Raw genomic sequence first — 27,614 nt, 5'->3', positions numbered from 1 at the left:
CAAGGCATGGCAAACGCATTCAAGGCATGACCAAGACCAAATTTGATGCAAAAATGAGGTTTCTTTCTCATGAAGCAAATGACAATGGAATCTCATGAAAGAAGGAAAGAATGAAGATTCAATGCACATTAGGGTTTAGGGGATGAAAAAACAAGTTAGTTGACTTTGGTGAATTAGTTGACCAAAAAGTCAACAGTTGACCAAAAAGTCAATAGTTGACTAAAAGTCAACTTTTATAAAAATTGCATTTTTTGTATTTTCTTTTGTAATGGAAAATGTAAATGTTGTATGAATGAATGAATGAACCTTTATTTTGAATGGAAATGATCTCTTATGATTCAACATCAAGCCTTACTTTCTAATTGACATTTCTTCCAAAATCCATGCTTAAGTCATAGCTTGAAATGAATGAACCAACATCTTTAAAACACTTGAATCAAAAGGACTATGAATGCATGATAATACATGAGCTAATGGACTAAAACAAGTGGACTAGGGATACATTATGAATCAAGAACTAATGGGCCTATAATGCACTAAGAAGGAAGGACCAATGAATGCACCAAAAGATTCAAACCAATGGACTATGAAGCATAATGAAACAAGAAACACTGGGCCAAGAATAAACCATGTAGTATGAAGCAATAGATGCAACAAGGACTTGATTCAATGGACTTGAAACACACCCCTTAGAATGAGGACTTTGAATTAATGATGAGCCATGAACCAATCGACTATGAAGCACGATCCCATAAACTAGGACAATTTATCTTTGGCCTAAATGGAATTCGATGGAAAAATAGAATGCACATGACATGGATAAAAGCTTGGACAAGGCATTGGATCAAATGATTCCTCAATCATGTAGGTATGTAGATCATATGGTCGACTTGATCAATGATTCTCCAGAACAATAAGACACTTGATGATTGATGATGCATACCATAGCGATCAAGAACCTTCCTCCAATGAATTAGGGTTTCAATTAATCACAAGACCAAAATTCAAACCAACATGGTCTACAGGTTCCAAGTATCCATGATTAGGGTTTCATAATGTCAACCCTAAAATCAAGGACCTTAAACTAAGGACAAAGGCCCCATAATCAGATCTCCAACGAATGGCCCCAAGATTAGGGTTTAATGATCAAACACAAAGCTCATAAGGTCAACCACAAGCTCTATGAGTATCAAAGTCAGGATTTAGGGTTTTGGTGCATAGGTGAATACCATGATTTCAAACTTCATGGATGATAGCGCGAAAACGTATCCTATTTTTGGCTCCATATGCATTGCTTTTTACTCGATTAACACTTATTATTATACAGTATTTTATATTTATTGCAGGTATTTATCGATTAAAAGGTTTACCACAAGAAAAATGGAAAATAGCAAAAAGAAAAGAAAAGGGCAAGAAAGAAGAAGAAAATGAGGTTTCCAAAGGGATAATGGTCCACCAAAGCAAATGGGCTTGTGGCGCCCATTATCCAAAGAGTGTGGCGCCTGCCACATTGGGCCAAGAGGGAGGTGGCGCCCGCCACCAACCCTTGAGAAGTGGTAAGAAGTTGCTACAGGAGTGGTGCTCGCCACTCATCATGAAGCTAGGGTTGTGGCAACTTCCACAACCTAGTCTTCCTATTTTTTCTCCACTTTTTTAGCCATGATTTCCACTACTTTTGCTACAAATGAGGAATATGGAAAGGATATAAAAAAGATCTCTCAGACTCGCACGAACACACGCTCTTCTTCTAGTTTTCAGTTTACGATTTATTTTATTCAAAACTATTTTTCTTTTAGTTTTCTAGGCAGTTTCTTACCATTGTAAAAGTGATAGTTTCTCCACATCGGGGACTATTACGGTTTATTATTTTAACGCATTTGGGATTCAATTGTAAGGATTAATCATTGCCAAAGCTTGTCGGAATTAATTTAATCGAAGATTCAAGATTTAGTTCCAGTTCTTAAATTGCAATCCAGGTTTATTATTGATTATTGTTTTATTTATTTATGCCTTATTTCATGTTTAATTCCCCAATTACCATGTCTGTTACCGGATCTATGTCCGGCTAAACCCTTAGGTATCGGTATGTAAAGACCGTCGAAACGACGGGATTCAATAAATAATTGGAGTTAGTTTTTATAAAACTTATTTTTCCAGTTTTAGTTTCTTATTTTAATCAAACTGTTTTTCGTACGAGAGTACAAAACAAACTAAGGTTACAGTTAACAAGAATGAGAGTTTGAGATTTTAACCAGATAGCTAAAACTAGGCATTAATTCTAAACACAGCGAGAGCGCTTTAGGATTAATTTGAATTTATCTATATTCAAAAAATACTTTTAAGTTCAAAATGAGACCGCGAGAGCCAAACATTTTGGTTTAGGAGTATGGTCAGAGTCAATAAAAACGAGAGTGTGAGACTAAGTCCTTTCTATAAATAATTTCTACTGAAGAATATTTTAACCCATAAGATTACACCAACTATCTATCGAATCCCCAAAGTTTGATGTGTTGCATACCGATATCCCCTATATCTTATATCTTCATATTTATTTTATTTATATTATAGTTAATTCTCTTCATCCCTCCAATCATAGAACAATCATCAGCCTTAGATTTACATAGCAACATTAGACCATGATATGTTCGATTATTAGTCCTTGTGGGTTCGATAATCTTTAAAACTACGCGATAGGACTGTGCACTTGCAGTCACGATTCACATAGACTTAGTAAGCCGCGATCAAGTTTTTGGCGCCGTTGCCGAGGACTAATTTAGTCGATATCGTAACTCTAGTGTTTCCTAGTATAGACTAAGACAAACCGTCTTTTTTCCCTTTCTACATCTGTCGAGTGTATGCCAAGTACTCGCTCTCAAGGCGAGAAATTAAAGCTACAACTCGACGAACCCGAGCGTTATCTTAGATTAGAATGCCGGATACGAGACTTGATACGGGAACATCGAATCAAGCTAAATCTTCCTGACTTGAACATTCCTACTTCTGAATCAGTTGTTCAACCAGAGATGGTCGAACAAGTGCAAAACCGTCCTCTTAAGTATTATGCAATCCCTTTACAGGATGAACCTCATAGCAACATTGCTTCCCCTGCGATTGAAGCCAACAATTTTGAGCTAAAACCCTCACCGTTGTCATCCGTACAGCAAAACCAGTTTTCAGGTAGTCCCGCGGAGGATCTGAACCTACACTTGTCAGTATTTTTGCAATATGCAGACACAGTGAAAGCGAATGGTGTCATCTCAGAAGCTATAAGACTTCCTCTTTTCCCATTTTCATTAAGAGATAGAGCTAGAGGTTGGCTCCAGTCTCTACCATCCAACTCTGTCACTACGTGGAACGAGTTGAAGAAAGTCTTCTTAGCCCTATATTTCCCACCTAGCAAGACGGCTATGCTAAGAGTCCAAATAAACGGGTTTAAACAAAAAGATTAATGAATCAATTTTTGAAGCTTGGGAGAGATACAAATACATGATGAGGCTATGCCCACATCACGATCTAGAAGAATGGCTGATCATTCACACCTTTTATAACGGTCTCTTTAATAATACAAGATTGACAATAGACGCCACCGCAGGTGGCGCACTGATGGATAAACCATACAACGAGGCCTATCAACTCATCAAAAAAAGTATGGCCCAGAATCATTACCAATGGGGAAGCGAAAGAACCTCTGTAGAGAAACCTCAACCGAAGGGCGACATGTACGAATTAAGCAGTCTTGACCATGTCAACGCCAAGGTAGATGCCCTGACTCAAAAGATAGATAACTGGACCATAACACCAGCAGCCACCGTGGTTGCCGTAGCACTAAACTACGAGATATGCGGAGTTCAAGGGCATACTGCCCCAGAATGTCAACTCTTGACAGGAACCTCCATTAACCAGGTGAACTATGCTCAAGGAAACCCTTACTCAAATACCTATAACCCAGGTTGGAAGAACCATCCTAGCTTCTCGTACAAAAATAATAATGCATTGTATGCACCTAACCAAGCACCTGTTGTACCACCATGATATCAAAAAGCCGCCACAAACACTCAAAATGCTCCTAGGAAATCAAACTTAGAAATAATGATGGAAAACTTTATAGCTACCCAAGCCCAAACAAATAAAGATTTCTTAAATCAAAACATACACACTAGTGAGAAAATCAAGCAGTTAACAAACAAGGTAGACGCATTAGCCACCCATAACAAAATATTGGAAACACAAATCTCACAAGTGGCTCAACAACAAGCACCTACCGCTGCTCCTGGAGGCACATTTCTGGGACAGCCGCAACCAAACCCGAAAGGTCGTGCAAATGCTATTATACTACAAAGTGGGACAGAACTAGACGGACGGACGGACCCTAGAACTCAAAACCCATCCATGCATCAAGACCCAGGTAAGGTAACAGAGAAGGAAGATGAACAAGAGGAAGATAAAAACGAAGAGGCCATAGAGAAAGAAGAACCTTATGTGCCTCCACCACCGTATAAACCCCATATCCCTTATCCTCAAAGACTTGTTAAATCTAAAAGTATAGGGAAATTTAGAAAATTCGTAGAGCTTCTAAACCAATTGAATATCACAATACCCTTTACAGAAGCCATAACTCAAATGCCCTCATATGCTAAGTTTCTCAAAGAAATATTATCTAACAAGAAGAAGATAGAGGATAATGAAACCGTTACACTTACTCTGAGTGTAGCGCCCTAATACAAAACAATATGCCTCCTAAGCTGAAAGACCCAGGTAGTTTCTCCATACCCTGTGTGATCGGAAAGTTTGTCATCGACAAAGCTTTTTGCGACTTAGGATCCAGTATTAGTTTAATGCCCTTGTCCATATGTGAAAGGCTAAAAATGGGAGAACTAAGACCTACGAGGATGTCCGTACAACTGGCAGACCACTCTGTTAAATTTCTCGTAGGTATGCTAGAAAACATTCTGGTGCGCATAGGACAATTCTATATTCCAACTGATTTTATAATCATGGATATAAAAGAGGATTCCAACATCCCTATCATATTAGGAAGACGATTCCTAGCTACAGTCGGAGCTATCATAGATGTTAAAAGAGGCAAGCTAACCTTCGAAGTTGGTGAGGAAAAGGTCGAATTCATTTTGACGCAATTCCTAAAGGCACCAACTATAGACGACACCTGTTGTCTACTAGATGTCATCGACGAATGCATAAGAGAGATGGAGAATGAACAAGCATCATACTCCGAAATACTGAAAATTCCAAGGCCTCCTACTTTTGAATATGAAAATTTAAGTAAGGAATACCAAGATGAGAGCCTAAGCGAATGCCTAACACTAATGCCCGATCATATGCCTTGCCCAAAGAAACTAGCCCTAGAACTTAAGACGTTACCCAAAAATCTAAGGTACGAATTCCTAGACACTGAACTTAAGCGACTTGTAACCGTAAATGCAGACTTAGGGTAGATAGAGACCAAAAAGCTTCTACGCGTTTTAAGAAAATACCCAACTGCTTTAGGCTACAATATCTTAGATCTAAAAGGAATAAGCCCTTCCATATGCATGCATCGTATAATTCTAGAGGAAGACAATAAGACCTCTAGAGAACACCAAAGAAGGATAAATCCCATTCTGAGTGATGTAGTAAAGAAAGAAGTGCAAAAGCTTTTAGAAGCAGGTATCATCTACCCGATATCTGATAGCCAATGGGTCAGCCCAGTACATGTTGTACCAAAGAAGGGAGGCGTCACAGTTGTTAACAATGAAAAAGGAGAATCTATAGCATAAATAGTGGTTACTGGAAGTAGAATGTGTATTGATTATAGAAAATTAAACAAAGCCACTCGGAAGGATCATTTTCCTTTATTGTTTATCAATCAAATGCTTGAAAGATTGGCTAAGCATTCTCACTTCGGCTACCTAGACGGTTATTCGGGATTCTTCCAAATTCCTATTCACCCCGACGACCAAGAGAAAACGACCTTCACATGCCCATATGGTACATTCTCCTACCGACAAATGCCATTCGGACTGTGCGACGCTCCCGCAATATTCCAAAGATGCATGATGTCAATTTTCTCTGATTTCATAGATGACATCATGGAAGTCTTCATGGACGATTTCTCTATATGTGGACAGAGCTTTGAAGGTTGCTTATCAAATCTTTAAATGGTACTAAAGAGATGCGTAAAAGTGAACCTAGTGCTAAACTGGGAAAAATGCCATTTCATGGTTCGACAAGGAATCTCTGACACATAGTATCCAACAAGGGGATTGAAGTCGAAAAGGCTAAAATAGAAGTTATAGAAAACCTCCAGCCTCCGAAAACCGTAAGAGAAATACGAAGCTTTTTAGGACACGCCGATTTCTACCAGCGATTCATTAAAGATTTCTCAAAAATCACCAAACCACTGTTTGGCTTATTGATGAAAGACGTCGAATTCATCTTTGACGACAAATGCCTAACGGCGTTTGAACAACTTAAAACATCTCTTATTACCGCACCTATCATGCAACCGCCCGATTGGAGATTACCTTTTGAAATCATGTGTGACGCTAGTGACTATGCTGTAGACGCAATCTTAGGACAAAAAAAGGACAAGAGACTTCATGAAATATACAATGCAAGTAGAACCCTAGACCCTGCACAGATGAACTATGCCACCACAGAAAAGGAACTTTTAGCCGTAGTGTTCGCTCTGGATAAATTCCGTTCCTACCTAGTAGGAGAAACGATAATTATCTATACCGACCATGCTGCAATTAGGTACCTGTTAAACAAAAAAGACGTCAAACCAAGACTCCTAAGGTGGATCTTACTATTACAAGAGTTTGACCTAGAAATCAAGGATAAAAGAGGCACTGAAAACGTTGTAGCCGATCACTTGTCAAGAATGGAAGTTATTGAACCTGAACGAGTGCCTATAAACAATGGTCTTCTGTACGAAAGACTCATAGCCCAATTAGAAAGCAATATAGTTAAAGATGCGTTAACCCATAAGGATACTAAAACACACGAAGTAGTGGAAGCAATTTACACCCAAACCACACTACCATGGTACGCTGACTTCGTCAATTACTTAGCAGCTAGGGTGCTTCCGCCAGACTTGACCTACCAACAAAAGAAAAAACTCTTCCACGATCTTAAACACTACTATTGGGATGAGCCTCTACTTTTCAAGAGAGGCGCCGACGGCATTTTTCGTCGATGTGTCCCAGAAGATGAGGTAGAAAATGTAATTTCCCACTGTCATTCTGCTCCTTATGGAGGACATGTAAGCACCTCGAAGACTTGCGCTAAGATCTTGCAAGACGGCCTATTTTGGCCTACTCTGTGGAAAGATATCCACATCGCAATCACAAATTGCGACCGGTGTCAACGCACTGGCAACATATCTAGACGCGACGAAATGCCGCTCAAAGGCATTTTGGAAGTAGAAGTTTTCGATGTTTGGGTAATCAATTTTATGGGACCTTTCCCATCTTCTTTTGGTAACAAGTATATCCTTGTTGCGGTCGATTACGTATCAAAATGGATTGAGGCGATAGCCTCTCCAATGAACGACACACAAGTAGTAATTAGACTCTTTAAGCGAATAATCTTCCCTAGATTCGGAGTGCCGAGACTTGTCATCAGTGATGGTGGCTCCCACTTTATTTCAAGGATTTTTGAAAATCTATTACTGAAATATGGAGTCCGGCACCGCGTAGCAACACCCTACCACCCACAGACGAGTGGGAAAGTAGAAGTCTCGAACCGAGAAATGAAACAAATCTTAGGAAAGACAGTTGCCACCTCTAGGAAAGATTGGTCTTTAAAATTACCAGAAGCCCTGTGGGCATATAGGACAGATTATAAGACCCCAATAGGAACCACACCATTTAAGCTAGTTTATGGAAAATCATGTCATCTTCCAGTAGAATTAGAACATAATGCATATTGGGCCATTAAGACCCTTAATATCAATTATACTGCCGCAGGAGAGAAAAGAATATTAGACATCCATGAACTAGAAAAACTTAGGCTAGATGCGTATGAGAATACCCGAATCTATAAAGAAAGAACAAAAAAGTGGTACGACAATCACATATTAAGGAAAGAGTTTAACCAAGGTGACAAAGTACTCATGTTTAACTCCCGCCTCAGACTCTTTCCCGGAAAACTTCGTTCTAGATGGGCCGGTCCATTCGAAATTACTAATATCTTCCCGAATGGAGCAATAGAAATAAAAGGAAAAACAAGCAAACCATTCATAGTAAACAGCCAACGTTTGAAACATTACCACAACATTGATAACAATGATTTCATTGCAAATCTTAAGCTTGCATAGCCTCGCGCTCATTCAAAAGAATAGAGCCTATCCTATTTTTGTCGAGCCTACGACAATAAACAAAGGGCTTGGTGGGAGACAACCCACATTCTGTCTTTAACTATTTAATTTCATCACAAAATTATGTAATTATTACTATTGCTTAATTTTCAATTCTTTGTTTTCTTCTTTATTTATTTCTCATAAAGTTAATTGGTACATTTCTGTATTATTGACCATTACTAACTTAATGCTATTATCTACTTGATTTTATCTAGCTACTGACTATCACAATGCAACAAGTAGATTACATGGATATAGTCTTCAGAGGCAGAGCTCAAAGGAGACGTTTTGAGACTCTATTTCAGAGAGAAATGACAATAACCTTATACCCATATGAACACACCATAACCAAATTAGGTATAAGAGACAGTGTTATGTTCCTAATTAACCAACTAGGATGGGACACCTTTGCTATAAAGAGAAAATTTAGTTCCATCACTAGGTTGACTCTAGAATTCCTAAGCTCCCTAGTGTACCTGCCAAACCATGGTATGGGATTTAACAAAGGCCTAATCACCTTTAGGTTGTTTGACAAATACTACCGCTACACCCATAGAGAAATGCTTGAACTCCTAGAATGTCCTAATGGACCTGATACCTTTACCATTACCTAGGAAGAAATACTAGTGGACAATCAATTAGACCTCTTTTGGGGTAGCATCACTGGAAACAACCATCCTGAGCCAAGCCTTATGGAATCAAAGAACATCCATAACCCTGCCATTCGTTACTTTTATAAGATCCTAGCTCACATCCTATTTGGAAAGGAAAAGAACAGAACTGTTGTGTCTAAAGACAAACTATTTATATTGTACTGCACATCACAGCCCCGACCTGTTAACGCTACTACATTCATGATAGCTAATCTATACCGTATAGCATAGGAAGACTATGAACCAATCTCAGTGGGATGCCTAGTGACCATGATAGCGCATGCAATGGGAGTATATCACCCAGTCGTCAAGGTTATACGACCTATGAACATCCAATTTTGTTTCAACACCAGTATCATTAGGAACCTAGGCCCGGATGTGTTTGAATTCCTCATTAACAGCCAACCAGTACACCTATTTACCCTGCCTGACCCTAGAACGAGTGTACATGATAGGAACAACTAGCTTTATGATTTGGATGGATCACCACCCCAAATCCAGGATCACCATGACAATTATCTCTCTAATGCTGAATCACATGCCCCAGTTATACCTGTTGCACCTCTGATCAATCATGTTGCTGCCATCGAAGCTGTTCAGACAGATGTCGCCAATCTGAGAGGCGAGCTGAGCACCCTCCGCATGGAATTCCACGGCTTTATAGATGTAGTGACAGAGAACCTGGATCACATTTACCAGCACTTCTACTCGTTCGCTCCTCCTACCAGTAGTTGCTGTAATGGCTGATTTATTATAGTGTTTCCGATTTACTGACTTTTATTTTATTTTATTTTCTTGTTGGAATTTTATTGTTATTTACTTTTACACATTGGAACTTATTTAATGACTTCATTTCCTTTTATTCCAATAGACAAATTATTTCATCTTTTTTCGTCTACTCGATTCTTTTATTTGTCAATGTTGCGATTAAATTCCATTCCATTATATCATGTTTATTGTTTCCATACACTATATTATTGGTAAATTAAAATTCCATGGTCAAATAAAAATAAAAGCACACACATGGGAAACCACACTGCATGTGGCGCCTGCTGTAACCCCCCAAAATTTGCCCTCCTCATTCATGCATTCATTTTTAGGCCATTTAACATTTCATATTGCATTTCATCATGTCAATCAGAATCAGATCCAAGAAACTTTTTTTTTTAGAAAAAAAAAACAAAAAAAAAATTAATTAAATAAATAAATAAATAAATAAATAAAAAAATAAAAAAATAAAAGAAAAAATCTCAGACTTGAACCTCTCTCAAAAGCCCACTAGGCTACCAATATTAGACTATAAATACTAGAGTTACATTGAAACAAAAGAGACAGAAAAAGGAAGAGAAGCAAAATACTCTGAGGTTTCCTTGGAACAAAACCCTAGACAAAACCTGGAGAGAAACCTGACAAAGAACTCAGAGCAGCCTCCAAACCCTGAAGGGAACTCAACTGCACAAAATCACCTCTGTCTCACATAAACCCTAAAGATTGTTTTGTAAACCTCACGGGTGCAACTCAATTTCAATCAAGCTCTCCAATCAGGTTTGCCCTATATCCATCATCTTTATGCCTTTAATTTGAATCCTCTAAATGTATGAGATATTATGGGTGAATTTGATACCCTTTTGATGCATGTGTTTGACAAGAGGTTTAGGCCTCCTACCCTTGGTTGCTTTTTGTGAGCTTTTTGTGAATTGAAAGGGCATGATTCATGTGGTTACATTTTGATTTGGGGACAACTCTTGATTACCCTATTTTGTTTCTCTAACCTGTTTGTTGAGTTTTGTTTTGTGAGGGCTCATATGACTCTTGCAGAGATGGTTTTCCTGGTGTTCCACTTTATTTGTGGGATACCGCCTGGAGGTTTCATTCCGATTACCTGTACTGACTCACTTTCTTTGATGGTGTTAGCTTGGGGGGATCTCAGGGTTTCCTTGTTCCGTTAATTACTGTTACTTCGGATCTTTATCCGCGTGGTACTTTTACATTTTTCCCGCATTTTACTGCTTTCCTAGCTGAAAGACCTCGATAGGAGGCAATGTTTTTGTGTGTTTATTTTTTTTTTACAGGTTCCTCCGTCCAGGACTCCTTTTTGCATGAGCATCCCTAACCCTACCAACTCATTGATTTTTCTTCTCCTAAGAACACGTTAACTCCTTCTACTAAAGGCGAGTAAGTCTCCCAAGGTCGAGCATCCGGTAGATTGCGTAGTAACGTCGTTCGTCCAAAACCCAATCCATAAACCCCGTAGTTAGCCGAACTACGGCTTGCTCTGATTCTCATTCCAGATGAGATACGTAGGCATAAGACGCGATGTCTTAGCGAGCACAATTAGCCTTAACCCCTAGGTAGCCGAGCTACGAAGACTCTGATTCTCATATTCATATGAGATACGTATGCAGTGGATGCGACATCCGTGCGAGTCATTTTCTTTTGACCCTTTTTTTTAGTAAATAACACATTAGATAAACCCACACCCTTTTGACAAGAACTACAAAAGTGGATCCCGTAGAGTACTACGGATGCGTAGGGGTGCTAATACCTTCCCTTCGCATAATCGACTCCCGAACCCAATATTTAGTTGCGAAACCCTGTCTTGTCCTTTCCTTTTTCCAGGTTTACTTCGAGCGTTTCATTTCCCTCATTTGGGATAAATAACGCACGGTGGCGACTCTCCTGTCTTTCTTCGCCGGTTGTTTTTTTTCGCATTCCATTTTTCAGGTTGCGATAGCTGGCCACTCTGTAGGGGACACGGTTTCCCTGAGCGAGTCCCTCCTAGCTTTTGTAGGTTGTTTGTTTATTGGGTGTTTATTCTTTTGTACAGTTATTTATCTTTCAGCATTTACCTGCTTTATTGCATTGTGTACATATGACTTTCGTATCTGCTGGTTCTGTTTGTGAGATGAGTTCTATACCCGGACTCGAGTGCAATTAAGATAGGAGAATGGCATAGTCTTGTTGACTTGTATGGAGTTATTCCTTAGCAAGTTGACTTGCAAGCCCATTCACTTGGTGGAGGTCATGTTGAGATCAATAATGTCACACAAGTAAGTTGTGGTTAGACATTAGTTTTTCCAATATAGACCTTAGAAGCCAAGGACCTTAGTTTACCAAACCCATCTTGGCCTATTCGTAGGATGTAGTGCGAAAGTCGTTCAAGTGTAAGATTTGATACGATTGTTACGCGATACTACACTCATAAGAGTCTCTCTTGAGAATATTTTTGGAATACGAGTAGTCGTTCCTCCGATAATATCCGAAAGATGGGATGATGACTATGGGAACCTTTTGTAGAACATGTTTGGCAGGTTTAAACCTTAGTACACTCCCTTTGGGTGGTTCTTAACCTAAACTCCATGCTCGTGACTTGCAACAAACCCTTGATTCATGGTTGATCCGTTCAGGTATCCTTAATATCAATGAAACTTGGGTGTTGATAAGGTGTAAACCATAATCCACCAAAAATGGATGGTTGATATTAAGGATAACATGATCCATCCCATGACCTTTGTTTGGTGTGCTTTGCTTGATCCTCTTAATTTCTCTCCAGGCAGTGCAACCTGACAAATGTTCAAGCGAATCCAGCAATTCTGATTGACATGCCATTGCATTGCACAACATCATCTGCATATTTGCATCCAACATCTCATGCTTATTCATTTGCAGGGTATTCCCTTTTTAAAGGGGGGCCTTAAAATCGAATAAGTAGTGCATCGCATACCATGCATACTAACCCTCGTTTGTTTTTCAGGTGTCACCGCAGTGTCTAATGTTTGTTCCCTGTTGTAGGCAGTTATTGGTCCCAAGCGAGTTCACAGGTACCCGACAAAGGAAAACCGTCCACGACTAGCAATGGACCAGATACAGAAAGAACTGGCTGATATGCGTGAAAGGATGGATCAGTTCATGACATTGATGACTGGTATGGCAGAAGGCCAGGAAAAGCTGAGGGTTTTGGTTGAGCAACCGAGGCCCGATCCAGAGGTGGAAATACCAAGTGCTGAGGGGAACCCTAGTAACCCTGGGAACCCTGGTAACCCTAGGAACACTGGTAACCATGGTAACGCAAATGTTGATGGAAACCCGGGTAATGTTGGCAACACGGGAAATGTTGGGAATGGTATTGGCGGAAGGTACAATGTGAATCAAGGGATTCGGATTAACGGGCGCCCCGTTACTGAAGATTATCAGTATGATCAATTTTCTTTGCACGACGAGGCCCTCGAGACCACTCTCCGTATGGATGAGCTTGCTGAGAAGCTCAAATCTTTGGAGTCTCAAAATTCCTTAGGTTTTGATGTCACCAATCTTGGTCTGGTTCAGGGAGTAAGGATCCCTCACAAGTTCAAACCCCCTACTTTTGAGAAATACAACGGGGCTTCTTGCCCACGCACTCATCTCCAGTCTTATCTGGGAAGGTTGGGAGCTCACATTGAAGATGAAAAGCTGTGGATGTACTATTTTAAAGACAGTTTAACTAGAGCTTCTCGTGAATGGTATTCTCATTTGTCTCGTACTACCGTCAAGAGCTGGAAAGACTTGGCAGAGGCTTTTGTCAAGTAATATCAATACAACTTGGACATGGCTCCAAATCGGACCTTGTTGCAAGGAATGTCTCAGACTTCCAAGGAAACCTTTAGAGAATATGCTCAGCGTTGGAGACAGATTGCTGCATCCGTCCAACCCCCAATGTCTGAAAGGGAGATGGCGGACATGTTCATGAACACTCTTCAAGGCAATTATATCGAGAGATTGGCTGCTTTCCCGTCAATCAGCTTTGCAGAGATAGTGATTGCTGGAGAAAGGATCAAGAGTCTGTTGAAGATGGGCCGAATTCAAGACAACAGTGCTTCCAACTCATCAGTTCCCAAGAAACCGTTTGCTGGTAACGGTCAGCAAAGAAGAGAAGGTGAGACGAGCGTTGTAGATGCCGGCAGAGGCAGGGGCAGAGGACGCCCTAATTATTATCAAGATCAAGTGGCCGCAGTCACTATTCCAACACCTGTTCCTCAACCGCAGTATCATCCGCAACAGCAACCCAGGTACAACAATCAACAACAAGGAGGTAATCCGGGTCAGCAGAGACCCTATCAACAACGTCCAAGGCAGGCGGACCGGGTCATTGAGCCAATCCCAATACCTTATTCTGTATTACCTCCCAAGCTGATTGACATGAATCTGGTTACGTTGAGAACTCTGGCCCCACCGGTCGATCCCAAAAATCTGCCTAAAGGTTATGATGTCAACGCCAGATGTGCTTTTCACTCCAACGCACCTGGCCATACTACAGATAATTGCAAGGCTCTCCAGCTAAAGGTACAAGACTTGAGAGATGCCCAGGCCATCAATTTTTCTCTGGTGCCTAATGTTATCCAAAACCCGATGCCAGCTCACGGCGGGCAGAGGATTAATGTTGTTGATAGTGGGGAAACTTTGAATTTGGTTTCGGATGTGGCTAAAGTGAAGACTTCGCTATCGGTAGTTAAAGACCGACTTTTGAAAGGACAAATTTTCCCGGGCTGTGGGGAAGAGTGCGGAAATTGTCAAGCTGCCGAGAACGGATGTGATAGTTTGAGAAGGGGATTCAGCAACTGATAGATGAAGGTTGTCTTCAGTTCGATCAGACTCGTCCAGTGAAGATTGATGTGTCGACAGTAACGTTTTATTTCACTCCTGAAGAAATATATGTTCCCGAGAGACCCGCTCCGACAACAATATATTTCCCAGAAAGTCCAACACCAATTTACTCTGACAACCCTCAACCGACTTTGATTGGTCCGGTCACCATCACGGTACCAGGACCTGTTCCGTATGAGAAAGACAGTGCTATCCCGTGGCACTATGGGGCTGATATCTACTACCAGGGGCAGAAAGTTAACGAAGAAGACATTGACATTGGTAGCTCCGCTGTAGACAATGTTGGAGGAATTGGTGGCTTCACTCGCAGTGGACGCCTATTTGCACCATCAACATTGCGCACGAATGCTGAAGCTGAGGCAGCTTCCAAGGCTAAAGGAAAACAGGTATCCACCGAAGAGGTTACTACCGAGGAAGCTCCTCCTAAGACCGCATTCGAGAAGGAAGTGGGTGAGTTTATGAGGATTATCAAGAAAAGTGACTACAAGGTAGTCGACCAGCTAAATCAGACACCCTCAAAGATCTCCATTCTCTCACTATTGATGTGCTCTGAGGCACACAAAGCAACCTTGTTGAAATTAATGAATATGGCTTATGTTCCCCCAGAGATAACTGTTGACCAGCTAGAGTTGGTAGTTTCAAATGTACACACTAGCCATGCACTAGGTTTAACCGATTATGACCTAACATCTGAGGGCAGGAATCATAACAAAGCCTTGCATATCACAATGGAATGCAAAGGGACGGTGCTTTCCCATGTTTTGGTTGATACAGGTTCTTCTCTGAATGTTCTCCCAAAGAAGGCCTTAACGAAGTTGGATTACGATGACGCCACCCTGAGGCCGAGTAATTTAGTTGTAAGGGCTTTTGATGGCTCTAAGCGAGCTGTTTGTGGCGAAGTTGAGTTGCCAGTTAAGATTGGACCGTAGGTATTCAAGAGTACCTTTTATGTGATGGATATCCAGCCTGCCTATAGCTGTCTGCTAGGTCGACCCTGGATTCATGTTGCCGGTGTTGTTACTTCTACTCTCCACCAGAAGCTCAAATATGGACTAGAAGGTCAGATCGTCACCGTATGTGGTGAAGAGGATATTTTTGTTAGCCACCTGTCTACATTTAAGTATGTGAAGATGGATGGCGAGATGCATGAGATGCTATGTCAGGGCTTCGAAACTATAAACATCAGTGAGGTCGTGCCCGAAGCTGTCTTTTCACCTGAGTCTGAGAAGGTCGGGACTTCTATCTCTTCATACAAGCGAGCTGTTGAAGTGGTTAAGGCTGGTAATGCCCAAGGTTGGGGCAAATTTGTGGAGCCAATCATAAAAGAAGACAAGTTTGGATTGGGGTATACTCCGGGGTCTCAGAAGAAGGAAGCCGGTACTTTCTCTAGCGGGGGTTTGGTTTCTCCCCACACCGTCAATGCTGCAGATGAAGACAAGGCTGACAGCGACTGTGACTTAGATAGCTGGATTCGCCCGTGTGTCCCAGGAGAAAAGCTCCACAATTGGTCGTCTGAAAAAGTCGTCCGATTTACTCTACTGAAGGAGTAATTTTTATTTTTTTCCTTTTATCACATGCATAACAAAGTCTTACACTTTGACCAAGGTGTAATGACTCATTTGTAGGGCCATCCATTTAGTTACATTTCGCAATTATTTTCATCATCAATAAAGGACAGCTTTTGCAAACAATTTTGTGTTCTCTTTCTTTCAATTATTTTTACTTTTACAAAAACGGCAATGTTTCTTTTTCATGTTTCTTTTTCGTTTTTCTTTCCAAAAAACACCTTGTAAAACTAATCACCCAGATCTCACTGCTATGGCCAAGTATGACTTCGACAATCCTATCTATCAAGCCGAAGAAGGGGTTGAGGAAGATTGTGAATTACCTGAGGAGTTAGCCAGATTGTTGAAACAGGAGGACCGAGCTATCACACCTTATCAGGAGGTGGTTGAGACCATCAACATTGGTACCGAAGACGACAAGAAAGAGATCAAGATCAGGGCCAGTCTACAGGCCGAGAGGAAAAGACCGTTGATCATGTACTTGACTGTGTTAGAAAGGTCAATGGGTTGTGTGCTCGGTCAGCATGACGAGTCAGGTCGAAAAGAGCATGCAATATACTACCTTAGCAAAAAGTTTACCGACTGTGAACAAAGATACTCACTGCTCGAGAAAACTTGTTGCGTTTTGGCATGGGCTGCTCACCGACTAAGACAGTATATGTTGACTCACACGACTCTATTGATATCAAAGATGGATCAAGTCAAGTATATTTTTGAAAAGCCAGCAGGGTTGCTAGGTGGCAAATGATGCTGACAGAGTATGACATCCAATACACTTCACAAAAAGCCATCAAAGGAAGTGTCTTGTCAGACTATCTTGCCGCGCAACCGATTGATGATTACCAACCTATGAGGTTCGACTTTCCTGATGAGGACATCATGTTTCTCAAATCGAAAGATTGCGAGGAACCACTCCCGGAGGAGGGGCCTAACCCTGAATCCAAATGGATTATGATGTTTGATGGGGCGGTCAACGTCAATGGTCGCGTAGTTGGTGCAGTGTTGATCACACCGGAGGGGGTTCATATGCCATTTTGTGCCAGAATAACTTTTCCCTGCACCAACAATGAAGCCGGACGAAGCAGAATAGGTCCGTTCTCGATACAATCAGCTAAGCCTAGTTGAGGAAAAGAGAGTAGCAGCTATATGCCATGGCCAACTATATCGGAGACGGATGAAGAGAGCATTTGATCAGAAAGTGCGCCCTCGGGAGTATCAAGTCGGTGAATTGGTACCCAAAAGAATTCTTCCTCCCAACACAGATCACAGGGGCAAATGGACACCAAACAACGAGGGTCCATACGTGGTTAAAAGAGTTTTCTCTGGCGGAGCTCTGATGCTAACAACCATGGATGGCGAAGACTTCCCGTCCCCTGTCAACTCAGACGCAGTTAAAAAATACTTCGCATAAAATTGACCCACTGGACAAGTAAAAAGAATAGTCCAGGTCAAAAAGGGGCATCCCGACGAACCAAAAAAAAGAATGAAGAGGTTCGGGCAAAAATTAGGGATATAAAAATTAAAAAAAATGTACACCCGGTGAGCCGAAAACCCGAAAGGGCGGCTCAGGCAAAAAAGGGTATCCCGGTGGATTGAAAACCCAAAAGGGCGGTCCACGTAAAAGTTAGGGAATAAGCAAATAACTGCGATCTGAGTTCACCCGTGTTACATCACCGTTTCATTCAACCCGACAATCTTCGAAGGTAAAAGATCGACTAATCATCCACTTCAGAAAGCAAGATGAGCAGAGCGTTTTGAGGACATACGAGCCATAGCAGAGTCGAAACTCAGTGGGACCCCGTTTCCACATTGCCATTAGGATAGCTTCTCTTGTTCAATTTATAGCGATCGCCTCTTTCCAGGGATCAGCTTCCTGATGTACTCGCCTATTCCTGGCACAAATTTTTCAACCAATAAAAGTCGAATAATTCAGTTAAAAAGCCTCTTTACTTTTCATTTATCAGTTTGCTTGCAAAAGATGTCTGAATTCTTGAGGAAACATATTGCATCTGAATGTAATGGTGGCTTTTGCAGATGACTTGCGCAGGAAAACAGGCAAAATTGCTTTGAATGTGCTTAATCCCGGACGGTGAATTCAAACCGAGTAATTCCCCGGGGCATACATGTATTTTTGGTTACAGGTCACAGGAACCGGATGCCAAGTCATGAATCCTCACCCCCAAGCGGTTGACAAAGCCTCTCCTCTGCAGAGCAGGTTCCCCATTAGAGTTGGCAGTATCCAGACTGTATATCCCCATCGGAGTCGACAGTGCCAGACTGTATCTTCCCAGCAACAGCGGAGTAGTCGCATACCCAACAGACAAGAGGGTGGTGTTCCCAGTGTTCATCTCGTCCCCAGCAGATTATTTTTTTAACAGATTTGTTTTAATCCCCAACCTGAGGACGATTAGCAAGTTCATATCCCCAGCAAAGGTCGATTCCTACGACATTTCCCCAGGAAGTGCTTTCCTCACAGACTCTCCTCGCAGAGCCTCGCCAAGCAAAGTTTCCATAGTTGATACTTCCCCAACAAGGTCAACTTTTCAAAAAAGGCCGATTTATTTTCGGTGGCTCTCCGGTCCTGACAGACGGATCGTTCCCCACAGAGCATTCAAGGATTGATACAGCGATCCGCTCCCTGCCAGAGTTGCTTCCCCAAGCAGATTTCTTTTTTCTTTTGCACCATGCATAACATTTGCATTTGCATTTGCATGCATATCAAACATACACATAAGCTGATAAACAGGTTCTTCAAAGCAGACTGAAAAATTACTTTACAACCAAAGTCATGAGATTCGGCTAGAGGATCAAGTGTGTGTGTGACCCAGCATGGGGGTCATTTCGAAGATTCAACCTGAGAATCGTTTTCCAGAGATCCAGCCTGAGGGTCATTTCGAAGATTCATCCTGAGAATCGTTTTCCCCAAGAGTCAGCCTAAGGTTCGTTTTGAGGATTCAGCCAGAGAATCAACTACGAGCGTTATTTCCCCAGCAAGCCGGCTAGAGGATTAGATTGACAGCTCAACAGAAAATCAACCTACAAGAGGATCCAGCCCGCGGATCACATTTAAAAAACAAAGTCTAATCGAAGAGTCGTTATAACATGTTCTAGCCTGAAGAATATGTATGAAGCCCAAAAGTGGGATATTCTCGAAGCTGCATATCTAACATGAAGACTGTAGATTTCGAAAGAGGGTCAACCAGCGCATGCCCCAGATGCGAGATCCTAATGATGGGAATTTATCATCAAAACAATCCAGATCTAGCCAGAAGATCAAAGTCAGGTCTAGCCCGAAGACCGAAAAATAGATAGATTCAGTCATAGAGTCAAAGAAAATAGATTCAGCCAGAGAATCGAAACAATTCAGATCTAGCCAGAAGATCGAAATAGATTCAGCCAGAGAATCGAAATAATTCAGATCTAGCCAGAAGATCGAAGAAGATCTAGCCCGAAGATCGAAGTCAGGTCTAGCCCGAAGACCGGAAATAGATTCAGCCAGAGAATCGAAACGATTCAGATCTAGCCAGAAGATCGAAGTAGATTCAGCCAGAGAATCAAAGGAAATAGATTCAGCCAGAGAATCGAAACAAAGGAGATCTAGCCAGAAGATCGAAGAAGATCTAGCAAGAAGATTGAAACCGTATCCAGCCCGAGGATCAAAATTAACATCCAACCAGAGGACTAAATTGGGTATAGATTCAGCCAGAGGATCGAAACTCCAGATTAAGTCAGAAGACTGATTCAGATTCAGCCAAAGGATCGGAAGAAAAATAAACAGCGCGGTGTATTTCAGCATTTTTGGGGTGTTCTCAGAGCGTAAATTTTCGGTCTGTCTTTGGTATTCAATCACAGCTCACCCTGTTTGTCTGATAAGCTGTTCGCTTTCATCCTGCTCGGGTTAGCTGATGATCGAATAGGGGCAGTTGTAACACCCCAAAATTTTCCCCCCTCATTCATGCATTCATTTTTAGGTCATTTAACACTTCATCATGTCAATCAGAATCAGATCCAAGAAACTTTTTTTTTAGAAAAAAAAACAAACAAACGAAAAAAGAAAAATAAATAAATAAATTAAATAAATAAATAAATAAATAAATAAAAGAAAAAATCTCAGACTTGGACCTCTCTCAAAAGCCCACTAAGCTACCAATATTAGGCTATAAATACTAGAGTTTCATTGAAACAAAAGAGACAGAAAAAGGAAGAGAAGCAAAATACTCTGAGGTTTCCTTGGAACAAAACCCTGGACAAAACCTGGAGAGAAACCTGACAGAGAACTCAGAGCAGTCTCCAAATCCTGAAGGGAACTCAACTGCACAGAATCACCTCTGCCTCACATAAACCCTAAAGATTGTTTTGTAAACCTCACGGGTGCAACTCAATTTCAATCAAGCTCTCCAATCGGGTTTGCCTTATATCCATCATCTTTTTGCCTTTAATTTGAATGCTCTAAATGTATGAGGTATTATGGGTGAATTTGATACCCTTTTGATGCATGTGTTTGACAAGAGGTTTAGGCCTCCTACCCTTGGTTGCTTTTTGTGAGCTTTTTGTGAATTGAAAGGGCATGATTCATGTGGTTACATTTTGATTTGGGGACAACTCTTGATTACCCTATTTTGTTTCTCTAACCTGTTTGTTGAGTTTTGTTTTGTGAGGGCTCATATGACTCTTGCAGAGATGGTTTTCCTGGTGTTCCACTTTATTTGTTGGATAACGCCTGGAGGTTTCATTCTGATTACTTGTACTGACTCACTTTCTTTGATGGTGTTAGCTTGGGAGGATCTCAGGGTTTCCTTGTTCCGTTAATTACTATTACTTCGGATCTTTATCCGCGTGGTACTTTTACATTTTTCCCGCATTTTACTGCTTTCCTAGCTGGAAGACCTCGATAGGAGGCAATGTTTTTGTGTGTTTATTTTTTTTACAGGTTCCTCCGTCCAGGACTCCTTTTTGCATGAGCATCCCTAACCCTACAAACTCATTGATTTTTCTTCTCCTAAGAACACGTTAACTCCTTCTACTACAGGCGAGTAAGTCTCCCAAGGTCGAGCATCCTGTAGATTGCGTAGTAACGTCGTTCGTCCAAAACCCAATCCATAACCCCGTAGTTAGCCGAACTACGACTTGCTCTGATTCTCATTCCAGATGAGATACGTAGGCATAAGACGCGATGTCTTAGCGAGCACAATTAGCCTTAACCCCTAGGTAGCCGAGCTACGAAGACTCTGATTCTCATATTCAGATGAGATACGTATGCAGTGGATGCGACATCCGTGCGAGTCATTTTCTTTTGACCCTTTTTTTTAGTAAATAACACATTAGATAAACCCACACCCTTTAGACAAGAACTACAAAAGTGGATCCCGTAGAGTACTACGGATGCGTAGGGGTGCTAATACCTTCCCTTCGCATAATCGACTCCCGAACCCAATATTTGGTTGCGAGACCCTGTCTTGTCCTTTCCTTTTTCCAGGTTTACTTCGAGCGTTTCCTTTCCTTCCTTTGGGATAAATAACGCACGGTGGCGACTCTCCTGTCTTTCTTCGCCGGTTGTTTTTTTTTGCATTCCATTTTTCAGGTTGCGACACCTGCCACACACCGTTGTGGCGCCCATGTGAGGGTTGTGGAGCCTGCCACCAACACCAAAAGTGGCACAAGCCACTACACAAGCCTACACGTGTAGGCTGTGTATTTTGACCATTCAAATCACCTTTATTGTGATGTTCCTAGCATGCAGACAATGCCTTAAAGCCATTCAACCATTTTCAAAAATTCTTCGACCAAGGCATTGAATACCGTAAATGCAATTTACTTACCAATTAATTTTCCAACCACCATCACCTCTATATAAACCACCAACACTACCTCAACAAATCAGACCTCTCATTTACATATTTCTCTCCTATCTTGCTCTATTCTCACTATATTACACAAAGAGTGTGAAATCCATTATGGCAAAGATGAGGGAATACGAAATAGTGTTCAGAAACAGAGAGTCGGGTGAATTACAATAGGAGACGTACACGTCTCTAAGCGCTAGAAAGGTTGAATCAATAAGGGATGCCGATGAACACTGTTTATATTCCTTAGGAATTCAAGATAATGTTAACTATATGCTATATATGCTAAATTTAAATTATTTTCTATCTCTCAAGGACCCTGTCCATGCTCAACTAACATTAGAATTCTTGAGCTCATTAATTTTTAGTCCCACACCCAACACAAACTGCTCCAGTGGGATTGTCCAGTTTCGTTTATTTAACGTCGAATATGCCCTTACATTTTCCCAACTAGCGGACCTGCTACACTTCCCCTATGGGGATGGCGTAGTAAGTGAGGTCCCAAATACTGAGGGTTGGCAACGCGCCTTCCAACCATTTTGGAGGGCAATAACCGGTACAGTCACCCATAGTTTTGAGGGAAACAAAGCCACTTTAATTCAAAACCAGGCTATTCGATATTTCCGCCAAATATTGGCGTGCACCATTTTTGGCCGAGCAAATTCTAACAAGGTGAACGAAAAAGAACTCTTTTATTTGTTCGCCACATTTTTGCCACAAAAGGTGAATACCGTCCCTTTTATGCTATCTCACATGCAGGCCATTGTCAATGCGAAGCGAGACCCAATTATTTTTGGAGGTTTAATAACCTCCATAGCCAGAGTCCTAGGACTCGAAGAAAAATTCTCCAGGCTAACCCCGCTCCCGCATCATGCCATTGATATTGACATGGAAAGGAGCATGAAACTAGTAAAACGAAGGAGTGACAGTAAATTTAATTTAATAATTGCTAATAATGTGTTACAAGAATTTATCCTCCCAAATCCAAATCGCACAGATGTGCGCAACCCGAATAATTATTGTTATACTAATGATTTGGTGCCTAACCAAGTCCCCACGCATATTCCTGAGAATGTAGCTACTGGCGGGGACACCGATGATTTTCACATTCTAGAGCAAACTGCTCCTGCTACTGACCCACACACCACACACACACTTCATATGAAAATGTTGCAGGTACATCTTCCAGTCAAAGACCAAAAAGAAATGTGGCACCAACCATTCTTGATGAGATCTATGTTGAATTGATGCAGCGTAGAGAATTAGACGCTCAGCGAGACCTACAGATCCAAACCATGGGAGCTCAGCAAACTGAAATGATGCAAATCCTTCGCCAAATGCAGCATGATCAGCACGACTACGCTTTCAGAACCGAACAAAACATGTCTGGCTTGATCGATGAAATGGAAACATTAACAATGCGTGTGGAAGATCTCCAGAACTATACGCCACCTCACTAGCCAGGAAATGGTAGACGTCTATGTACACGTGGCAGAAGGCGTCAGTAGCAGAATAACCAGGTTCTACCTTTCTTTCCTATCTTATGTCGTTGCATTGGGGACAATGCAAGATTTAAGTATGGGGGAGGAAGCTTTACCGCTTTTTATTTACCACTTTCTAGTTAGATTTAAATTAATGTTATTTCTTTTTGTTATTTTATAATTTTTGGTTATTTTAATTTTTGTTAAAGTGTCAGTTGAGTTAAATATCCATGTGTTGTCGAGTCTTTATGCATGGTTTCCGTTATTTACTGATTCTCCTATTTACTTAAGCCATACAAAATTTTTGCAAAAATCTAGACATAGAGATATAGTGCATCTTTTGAAAATTCTGAACTATAAATCAAACTGAGGTTGAACTATAAAGATTTGGAAAAGCTTTATAAGATCGGTATCACTTTAACACCTTAAATCTCCCGAGTATAAGATCGATTTGAGTACTTGTCATGCCATAGCCTTAAATTATATCCTTTAATATTTCCTTAAGTAGTTTATCTAGCAGTCAACACCATCCTAAGCACACACTACGCAAGAAGTCGATGTATATAAGTGTATGATTTCAGGCTTAAAAGAAGAAAAGATTACAAAATTTATGAAAAACATTGTTCCCTCTAAGTTAGGTGATCCTCACCCGGTCATTTAACCCAACGGTATAACCATCTTCAAAGGTTATTTGAGCCAACATACTATCTTGCTATGAATGTGAAAGGATAACGGGCTTAATGTGATTGCGCCAGAATGAAAAAGGATAAAAAGAGGGTTTAGTAAGGTAGGCTTAGGCATGACAACATGATTCGGATTGGTTTGTATATGAGGGAGACTTATGGTTACAATATTGTAACTATGTTTTCTAACGATATTCTTAGTGTGGAAGTGAGTACCTGTTAATACAATTTTGAACCAAAGTAAAGTTTATAGACCAGAATGAGTATCTGAATGCAACTGTGTTTTCTACGAGTCTTCATAATGTATAAAGCAAATATTTTACAAAACTTTTTATGTACGCGGCATTTGCTTGAGGACAAACAAAGGTTTAAGTATGGGGGAGTTTGATAACGCGAAAACGTATTGTATTTTTGGCTCCATATGCATTGCTTTTTACTCGATTAATACTTATTATTACATAGTACTTTATATTTATTGTAGGTATTTATCGATTAAAAGGTTTACCGGAAGAAAAATGGAAAATAGCAAAAAGGAAAGAAAAGGGCAAGAAAAGAGAAGAAAATGACGTTTCCAAAGTGATAATGGGCAACCAAAGCAAATGGGATTGTGGCGCCCATTATCCAAAAAGTGTGGTGCCCGCCACATTGGGCCAAGAGGGAGGTGGCGCCCGCCACCAACCCTTGAGAAGTGGTAGGCAGTTGCTACAGGAGTGGCGCTCGCCACTCATCATGAAGCTAGGGTTGTGGCAACTGCCACAACCTAGTCTTCCTATTTTTCCTCCATTTTTTAGCCACGATTTCCACTACTTTTGCTACAAATGAGGAATATGGAAAGGATATAAAAAAGACCTCTCAGACTCGCACGGACACACGCTCTTCTTCCAGTTTTCAGTTTACGATTTATTTTATTCAGCACTATTTTTCTTTTAGTTTTCTAGGAAGTTTCTTACCATTGTAAAAGTGATAGTTTCTCCACATCGGGGACTATTAGAGTTTATTATTTTTACGCGTTTGGGATTCAATTGTAAGGATTAATCATTGCCAAAGCTTGGCGGAATTAATTTAATCAAAGATTCAAGATTCAGGTCCAGTTCTTAAATTGCAATCCAGGTTTATTATTGATTACTGTTTTATTTATTTATGCCTTATTGCATGTTTAATTCCCCAATTACCATGTCTGTTACCGGATCCATGTCCGACTAAACCCTTAGGCATCGGTATGTAAAGACCGTCGAAACGATGGGATTCAATAAATAATTGGTGTTAGTTTTTATAAAACTTATTTTTCCGGTTTTAGTTTCTTATTTTAATCAAACTGTTTTTTGTACGAGAGTACAAAACAAACTAAGGTTACAGTCAACAAGAACGAGAGTTTGAGATTTTAACCAGATAGCTGAAACTAGGCATTAATCCTAAACACAGCGAGAGTGCTTTAGGATTAATTAGACTTTATGTATATTCAAAAATTACTTTTAAATTCAAAATAAGACCGCGAGAGCCAAGCATTCTGGTGTAGGAGTATGGTCAGAGTCAATAAAAACGAGAGTGTGAGACTAAGTCCTTTCTATAAATAATTTCTACTGAAGAATATTTTAACCCATAAGATTACACCAACTATCTATCGAATCCCCAAAGTTTGAGGTATTACATACCGATATTCCCTATATCTTATATCTTCATCTTTATTCTGTTTACATTATAGTTAATTCTCTTTATCCCTCCAATCATAGAACAATCATCAGCCTTAGATTTACATAGCAACATTAGACCATGATACGTTCGATTATTAGTCCTTATGGGTTCGATAATCCTTAAAACTACACGATAGGACTATGCAATTGCAGTCACGATTCACATAGACTTACTAAGTCGCGATCAATGGATCAAGATCCCAAGCACAAGAAAATAGGGTTTCACCCTCTGGATTTCGTATCAAATGCAACCTCCATAAAACCAAGGTCTAAAGTAACAAGCAATTAAGGTTCCATAGTTTGATCCCATATGATGAGAAACACCATAACCCTAGGGCTTGATCTTCAAGTAAACCCTAGCTTTTATTAGGCATAAATAACTGCAAACTTTGAATCTATGATGATATGTTTAAAAGGGCTAACATGTATGAATGATGCACATGTAGGAGGTATGAATGAATGCAGATGAATCTCAAGTCAAAGCTTAGATGAAAAAATGAAAAGGGGAGGGCAAATTTTGGGGTATGACAACCTTCAATTTTAGTTCTTAAAGATTCACATGTTTTACATTTTAAATAATTTATAATTTTTCTAAGTTGATTCCATTCATCTATAATTCTTTCATTTTAAGTTTCTTATAAGTCTCAACGCATTTATTTTATTTTATAATTTCTTATAAGTCTACATTTTTATACTTAATTCATACATTTGTTGATAAGAAAAATTGGTTTGCTCATCATCTTCTCGAGTAGTTTTAAAAACAACCGCTTACCTATTTTTCTCTTTTTCCAAATCATGATTATGATGATGATTTATATGATTCTTAAGATAATTTTTCATTTGATTCTTCTGATGACAATTCAAATGATTCTTTATATAATTATTTATCTAATTCTTTGATGATACTATACATGTTTCTTTAGATAATTATTTATCTAATTCTTTTGAAGATACCTCAAATGTTCTTCAGATAATTTTGTATATGATTCTTTTGATGATGCTTAAAATGATTCTTCATATGATGCTTCAGATGAAGCTTCATATGATGATTTAAATACTTTAATTTTCCTCTTCAATCTTTTCCTCGTATTGATGTAATTGTATCAACTCTAGTATTAGATCAGGTTGCCAAGACTAGTTCTTTAATCTTTGATACTCATTACAAATGCAAATTTTGAAACCATTGTCTAGAGTTCTAATACCAGCAAACTATCTTTGAATATTTTCATCTTTTTCATTTGGTGTCTCAAGATATTGGTTTAGTGTGTTCATCCCTTCTCTTTTGGTCTAAGTTGAAACTCCATAGATCTTTCCAAATGTGTCTCATACTTCTTTCACAATGTCATAGTTAGAAATATAAGTGTACTCTCTAGCGCTTATCACACTTATATTTAGTACTTTTTACTTTAAAAGAAATTTGAATTTTTTTTCTTATAAGGTCCATATATTTATTGGTTTGTTCACTACTTAATTATTAATGAAATAAGTATGAACAAATGGATCGTTCTTAACATAATCCCACCAATCAAAATCAATAGAATCCAAACAAAACTTCATTGTTTCTTTCGATATGGTTTACCTTGAAACTCTATGGGTTTCTTAATAAAAAACCTATTTTTAGAGAAGTATTTGAAGTCGTCATACTACCTCATGAGACTATTAGTCTAATAACATGAGTTAGAATCTGATTAAAATTGTT

General features: G+C 40.0%; 1 non-coding gene and 1 pseudogene across 1 annotated transcript; one reads left to right on the top strand and one right to left on the bottom strand.

Moving 5' to 3' along the window:
* Positions 1–3,407: 3,407 nt before the first annotated feature.
* Positions 3,408–3,515, bottom strand: LOC127116663 (small nucleolar RNA R71). The gene has a single exon (XR_007801466.1). It is a non-coding gene; the product is annotated as a small nucleolar RNA R71 (small nucleolar RNA).
* Positions 3,516–4,389: 874 nt separating this feature from the next.
* On the top strand, positions 4,390–5,453 carry LOC127104009 (uncharacterized; annotated as a pseudogene).
* The last annotated feature ends 22,161 nt before the right edge of the window (positions 5,454–27,614 follow it).

The sequence above is a fragment of the Lathyrus oleraceus genome, chromosome 1 (genome assembly GCF_024323335.1).
Source record: "Lathyrus oleraceus cultivar Zhongwan6 chromosome 1, CAAS_Psat_ZW6_1.0, whole genome shotgun sequence".
Lineage (NCBI taxonomy): Eukaryota > Viridiplantae > Streptophyta > Magnoliopsida > Fabales > Fabaceae > Lathyrus > Lathyrus oleraceus.
The sequence above is the reverse complement of the archived record's forward strand: the minus strand, read 5'-3'. Positions and strand labels throughout refer to the sequence as shown.